Raw genomic sequence first — 7,704 nt, 5'->3', positions numbered from 1 at the left:
AAATAACTTCCCCGAGTGAATGACAGACCCAGAAATTGGAAAGGAAAAGGGACCCCCTATTCTCAACATTAGACAACACTAGACAAAAACTAGTGTTTTTGTTTGTTTAAAAAACAAAATACTAGTGTTTTTCTATAAAACTTGATCTGTCTCTCCTGGGGAAAGATGGACTGGATAGTGCAGGGGGCTGGATATTATATAAACCAAAGGGGGAAAAGGGACCCTCTAACTTTTTGTGCAAAATTTTGCTTTTGGAAGTGTACATCTATCGGAGCAGCAGGTTAAGGGACAGATCCTCAGCTGGTGTGTATTGTCATAGTTCCATTGACTTCAGTGGTGCTATGGCAGTGCTGTATATATGGTGCTGAGGCTCTAACCCCATATATAGACATAAGTAACTGACTAGGTTCTATTACTCTGAACAAGGTCCCAGTGTAAATACAGTTTTTTATTTATGAGGTTAACAATTAATTGTCATAATCACATAAATAGAAATATATAATTGTATGGACACTTCCTGCTTCCCTGATCCTATTTGGGAAGAGTCCTAGTGAAGATGGAACCATTACTTTTCATTGTCGTAATTAACAAAATATAGCAGCATGTTACTGCAAAACTCACTCGCACATGCCTAATGTGGGCGTTAACAGTCACTTAACTAATGTAACTTTTAGCCATAATTTAGATACAGCCCTAGGGTAGCTCATTAGTTCTTTCCCATTGCTATTTATGTCCCCAGTAGCTTTGTGAAAGGCTCTAAGATTGTTTATAGATATTTGTGGAGCAGAAGTCAAACCTATGAAGTGAAACACAGAACATGTCATACAAAGTGGCCTCGTGGTGGCAGCAGTGTCTCAAATTACAATTTGAACCAACAGCTGTGGCAAAGCGGGAGGATTACTAACTATTCTCTACAACTGACAAAGATGTGGCAGTATCTATCTGAGCAAAACCAGGATTCTCTAGTTTTTGTAGCAAAACTCACAGCATTTTGGTCACCTTAATTAAATGTCCCAGGCCATATTTCCTTTCTCCTTTAAGATATATTTTTTGTTACATTTTTAAGGGACAGAAACCTTTGGTAGCAGGATGCCCTATAAATAAAATGCATTGTGCATTTATTACCATTATGATAATGATGATCAAGAAGTTATTGTCACCACACATAGTATAAGAGTGAAAATGTTTTATATGGATTATACCTCAGCCTCAGATTTTAGGATGTACTGATTTCTTTTCCCCCGTGCCTAAGATACCGTAGTAAACAAAGATTAACTCGTCATCCTGAAGTTGGAATGAATGATGATGACCTACTATCTATTCTCCTGTAAAGGATTAATACACATGATGAAACACAAATGCTGGGCCTGATTCTGCCTTCAATTATTCTTGTGCAGCCTCCTTGATTGCAGTGTCAAATGCATGATCTTTCAGAGGAAGAGGAAACCCCCACCTGCAGAAATGAACTTGAAATATTGTGAATTTAGGTTTGGTAGCCTTGCTGCCATGATACCATGTTGCAACATTGTGTTACAATTGTGTCACTTGCTCAGGAGAATGCAGGCTCCAGAAATTTATCCCTAAAAGAAGGTCCTAGGAGAGAATCCTCCATATGGTGGAATAATCAGACCTTTTCCTGTTGTCTACACTCAGCGATGAGCTTCCAGATGATCACATCTCTACTGTCATTCTGACTTTAATGGAGGTTCCATTCCTTCCTCCTACTGGCTCCCACTTGATCTGGATGAAATTCCTACCTGCTTCTCCAATCCTAGAGATTGTATAAAAATATTAAAACTTAGTTTCATATGTCATGTTAGCAAAAGGGATGGGAGGAGGAGAATAACACTCCTGGGACAATCTGCATGGATTCTACTACTGGTGTATGGTGGGAGTGACATTCCCAGGACAGCATGCAGGAGCATCATACCAATTGGAGCTGGCCATCCTTGTGGTAATGTGAGTTACCTTGAGAATTAGCATGGTAGTATAAGAGCATGTTTGTGCTACTAAACTAATGTGGCTGCTGGAGAACACTCCTAGGTTTTCAGTAGAAGTCCTTAGAATAAAAGACACTCTTTGTTGTCTGGCTCTTTCCTCCACCTTTGTGCCTTCTTCATTCCAATGCCAAAGATGTAATAGACACAAAACAACCTCACCCCAGATTCTGACCCTTTATTTCTTTCCCTTTGTTTCTTTTCCTTTCTAATTTGAGAAAGAATAGGCTGGGACGAGAGTTCCCACTCTGCTCTATCTCAAATATTTCTTTCAGTATTGGGATAGATCTCTGTTCTTTCTTTCCCTCCTTCCTTTTGTGACAGAATATTTATATCCAGAATCTATATTCTGGATGACATTCCAGGGTAATTCTGCTGACCCATCTGGCAGCCAGAGCAGGTAGGTCTCATTGGCTCCAGTTCAATTGAATTAGAGACTGAGGGCTTGAGGAGGAGCTCTTGGGCAGCTCATCACAGCAATCTTATTCTCAATCACGTGGCCCCCTGGTACAGGGAGCAGCTTTAATTGATGCTATTGAAGTAAGGGCTCTCAAGGACTTTTTGTCACTGGAGAATCAGAGGTAGTAGAGCTTCACTTCACCATTGCTCTCCTTCCCTGCCATGTCTCTTCCCTGACCCTGTTCCAGACCAAAAGACATAGAAGCTGCCTCTGTCAGTTTTATGCCAGTGGAGATTTCTGCGCCAAAAAAAATTAAATTCTGTGCACAATATTTTAAAATTCTGCAAATTTTATTTGTCAAATAAATGTGGAGGCTCCAGCCTGGCATTGGGGAGCACAGGCCCCTGGCTGCACAGAGGTGGGAGATCACTGTGCAGCTCCCCCCTGGGACAGGGACTCAGCAGTGAGGCTGCACCCACCCTGACACAGCACAAGGACCCGGCCTGCCCCAGAAACACCCCAGGTCCCTGCCCTTCTGTGTGGGCAGGCAGGTTCAGCCAGGCAGGATCCAAGTGTGGAGGGGCATAATGTGGGGGGATCCAGGTGTGGATTGAGAGGGTTCTGTGTGGGACAATCTGGGTGCAGGCAGCTCAGTGGGGGATCTGGAGGCACAGGGGCTTGTTGGGGAGTTCTGAGTGCAACAGTAATGGGACTCTACAGGGGGTCCAGGTGAAGGTGTTTGGAGCTCATTGGAGGGGTCTTTGTGTGGGGGGAATAGAACTTGGTGGGGGGTTCTGGGTGTGGGGGGCTTAGTTGGGGGGTCCAGATGCTGGGGGAGTGGGACTCAGTGGGGTGGGGATCCAGGTGCAGGTGGCTCATCAGGGTGATCCAGGTGCAAGGGGAGTGGGGCTCATCAGCAGGGTTCTGAGTGCGGGGGGGTGAGGCTTGGCAGGAGGGTCTGGGTATGAAGGGGTCTAGATGCATGGGGGTTAGGTGGATGGGGGAGCAGCTCAGTGTACAGGGATCCCTCCCCCTGAAGCTGAGGAGCTATGGGTGCAGGAAGCAGGAGAGGGGAGGAGTTTGTAGAGCTTCCTGCAGCCGGTGGAGAAATCTGGGGGTTGGGTCTGACTCAGCCCAGACAGCGTGCAGGGGAAGAGCAAGTCCCGTCCTCCCCAGCCCAGCCAGGACTAGCAGCTGAGCCTGGCGCAGGGTAGAAGCCACCAGCCAGGTCTTCCGCAGTCCCACCTCCTGCCCCACAGTGATTTCCTGCTCTGCCGGCTGCCCTGGGCACCCAAAACATACTGCTGGGGAGGGTCACATGACCACTCTTGTGGCTTCCTTTTGCTTCCCTGTCAGAAAGTCATTTTTCTGCAGGGAAGCAAATACATCTGCATGGGACATAAATTCTGCGCATGTGCAGTGGTGCAGAATTCCCCCAGGAGTAATACAGGTGGCATTTCACAGGGACAATCTCATGCCTGGGAAGTCTAAGCTAAAATGGGACTAGGATCTGCTATAAGACTTGTAGTGGGGGGGGGGGGCACAACCTCCCCAGAAACAGGCAGCTAAGGAGGAAACTTGGACTAAGATTTGGGGCGGGGGTTGGTCTTAAATTAGGACTAAGGGACAACCTCAGAAAGGGGAATTAGTGTTTTTTTTTTATTTTATTTTTTGTATGAATTGGGTATGCATGTGTGCAGAGTTAAGAGTGGAGTTAGGACTCCAGCCATTCTTCCCATCCCCGCCCCCCACCCCTTTCAGGCTCTTTCTGCAACAAATTATTTGTTTGGAGAAAATAGTCCAAATTGGAGGTTATCCTTTGATAGAATTATCCCCATCCCCACCAAACATACACTAGGAGGAGTTATGCTAATTAGTGGGTGGAGCTGGATCCCTTGGATGCAGATACAGTATTACTGCTGGTCTAAGCCTTGGTAAGCATTTGAAAACCTCATTTTGTAATAGAACTACACAAGCTTGGTGTGTTGTAGTAAAACATCTCGACGCAGAATGGTTGTTTACTGTCCTCTCTTCTCTGCCCCCAGTCATACAGGAAGTCTGATATCTTGGTCTCCACTGTGACAGTCTGGCACTTAGGCTGACACACTGTACTGTGCAGATCCATTTGTAAATAAAATAAAACTCAAAAAGGGATGTAGCCTTTATGCAACAGAAATTTAGATGTTTGCTTTTTGCATGTGAGGAAAATTGTGTCTCAAGGGCTACCAAAAAAAAAATGGTTCTCAGAACTATACACTAAAGATTCAGAATTTCAGTGGGGCTCTCCTCTGAATTTATAAAACAGACAATAACTGAAGTTTAGTTATTCTATTCAGATTGTAGAAATCAAAGACCCTTTCCATATGAGGGACCAGATGGGAAAATGTGTGCAGTTGTGTATCTGGAACAGAAGATCCATGTTGCTTATACTCTTGGTGGAAAGGCTTGGATATTTGCTTAGGAAAGATGTTCTGGTATCGTTAAAAAAGTTTGTTTCCTCATTTGAAGGCTGTTACTGATATTGCATTTGGTGGGATCTGTCATTGCAAAGGAGTTTCACAGGGCAATAGACTTTACTATAATTTACTGTTGACAAATTCTTACGTGACACAGCTGACATATTAGCTGACAAACTACAATATTGTTAATAATTACTTAGATTAATAATTACTACAACACCAGAACATACCTGACATTCTATATCTCTTCTGCACAGGCAGGGTTTTGGGGACATCTGGCCTTTGTATCTCCTCTTCCTCTCCCAGAATCAGCATGGGTGGACCCTTACCAACCTCAGTTATCTTGGTAATATCAGGTTTGGACTCTGAACTGTTTAGTGGAGCTGGGAATTTGACTGTGGGTATGGGAAAGAGTGGGTAGGTGAGTTAATGGACACAACGAATTATTGAGACAAATCACCACCATGTGGACGCAAGAGGACATCAAGGACAAATAACCAAAGAATGCAGGATATATGTTCCAGAGAGGTTTGCATATAATAAGCCAGACTCTGCTCTCACTTACATTGGTGTAAATCCAGAGTATCTCTTCTTAAGTAAACTGGAGGTAATTCAGATTTACAGCAATGCAAGTGAGAGCAGCGTCTGGCCCCCTGAATGTACACTTTTTTAAATTATAAAGCTTAAGTGATGACTCATGAGTTTCCCCTATAAGCTGCATTAGGGACCATTGAAAAAGGATATTAATTGGAGTATTCTGATTTATCACTCCATATATTAAGTGTTGGTAGGATGTTTGATTTTTAAATGGGCCAGTTCCTGTGAGGCCCTGGATAACTGAACAGGTAACTGTCACGGTGTCTGCAATGGCTCATGAGCATGAGTGCCTCCCTCAGGGTAGACTGTCAAAAACATGGCAGACACCCATCAACTCAGTAACAAATGTGAGCTCCTGGATCACTATAACAATTTTACCATGGAGTCAGAGACAGTCCCCATAGTCTATTTTGCCACCCACTCAGATGATGTGACTTAGAGATGAATGGTCAATTACATCAAAAAATCACAAAATATTCCCATGGCTTCCAGTCCCAAGAGACCAGTCACTTACTTCAGATCAATTGGTATCTTAGATCTCACACCAAAGACAATTCCTGAAGCCAATTCTGTAATAAACTAAATAAGGTTTATTAGCAAGGAAAAAGAAATAAAACTCTTATTTACAGGTTCAAGAAAGCATATAACACAAAGGAGTTCCAATCTAAACCCTAAAAGTGACAGAATTATAGTGATCTGTCAATTCACGCTGTCTTTCAGGGCAACCTGAGTGATCTCTTGCTTCAGTTTAGAGTCTCCAGCCTTTGATGAGAGGACATGAAGATTTGTCATCTCTCGACAACTATTTTTATTTCCCTCTTCCAGCATTCAAACCAATAAGAGGAGGCCTTCCACAAGTATTTCTCCATGGGTGGATGGAGGCATTTAACAAAGCTTTTGTTTTATAACGACCCACTTAATTTTTGATAGTCCTCCTGGATGGGCAGGGAAGGGAAGGAATGATTCCTGTGACTGGGTTTACAAGTTCAGAGCAAACATTTTCAAAGTGATAAAGCAAAACTTACATATTTCCTTATAGCATGGAATACAGACATTACAAGTAAGATTAATGCACACAGCAATTTACAAACATTTCATAGAGTCTAAACACTCAATACATTTATGAGACTAATACCTATTTTGAACAAAACTAATATATAGATGAGCTGGTTTGGTTTTCAGCTGTGAGTTTGTCCATTCTTAGCTAATACCTATGGCCTTGGCCAGAGCTGGCATGTGGTTTACCAGCATCACAGTAACATTTTCCAAAATGCCTCGGTCCCATTTCAAAAGTGACACAGGCATTTAGCCTCATTGGAAATCAATGGAATTTAGGCTCCTAAGTCCTAAATATCTGTTGCTTTTGAAAGTGGGACTTAAATTCCTAAATCACTGAAGCACCTTTGAAAATTCTGCTGTGACTTCTACTGAATGTTAATGGAAATTAGGCTCTAAATCACACAGGTATTCTTTAAATTTTTACCCCAAATCAGAGGCTTCACTGCCATTGACTGCAGTGGAGTTGCTCCAAATTTACACAGGTGGAACTGAGATCAGAATCCAGTTCTGTAGCCACACTTGTGGCATTTCTTTTTCTTTATAAAGTCAAAATAATATTTAATGTTGTAAACTGAATTAACTTTTAAAATTACTAGATTGACCAGACCTTTACTTTTGTATTCCAAACACTGTACCTCACACTTGTGCAGGGGCTTCCTTCACAACAGCTTCATCCACCCATCATTGAGTAGTTTTTAACTTTAATTCTTAGTTAAAATGCAAATTGGAAAGTGTTCAACAATCCCCATCAATTATTAAAATGCGAAAACAGGGCTGAGACAAAAGAAAAAGAAAAATTGCCATGTTTGCAAGTTTCACTAGTAGCTCAGAGACTACACTGCTTTTTGCTACTTCTTTTTAAATTTCTGTAGCAAGCCAAACTAGGGAAAACGCCTTCATTTAAAAAAAAAATGAAATGTAGTATAATTTCAGAAGAAAAGGTAAGCAGCTTCCTCTACACCAACATTGGGGGAGAGGGCTGAGAAAAGGTTTATTTGTCTACAAATATAGTTCTGCTGGTGACCTGTGATGTTGCTCTCCATGTCTGCAGCACTCCTTGTTATGAAGGCTGCCAATTTTATCTCATTAAAGAGTACTATTTTATCAGCTCAGATTGTAACGTTTGTTACATCTGAATCTAGATGGCTCAGATCTCATATTGGTTCATAGTTTAGCACATGTTGTTGCACCA

General features: G+C 42.4%; 1 long non-coding RNA gene across 1 annotated transcript; it reads right to left on the bottom strand.

Moving 5' to 3' along the window:
* Positions 1 to 1,246: 1,246 nt before the first annotated feature.
* On the bottom strand, positions 1,247 to 6,032 carry LOC123374736. Its single transcript, XR_006581185.1, has 3 exons — positions 5,968 to 6,032; positions 5,087 to 5,251; positions 1,247 to 1,771 (listed from the first exon to the last, which is right to left on the bottom strand). It is a non-coding gene; the product is annotated as an uncharacterized LOC123374736 (long non-coding RNA).
* Positions 6,033 to 7,704: the final 1,672 nt, after the last annotated feature.

Source organism: Mauremys mutica, chromosome 1 (assembly GCF_020497125.1).
Source record: "Mauremys mutica isolate MM-2020 ecotype Southern chromosome 1, ASM2049712v1, whole genome shotgun sequence".
NCBI classification, from domain to species: Eukaryota; Metazoa; Chordata; order Testudines; family Geoemydidae; genus Mauremys; species Mauremys mutica.
Note: the sequence above shows the minus strand (reverse complement) of the source record. Positions and strands in the feature narration are given on the sequence as shown.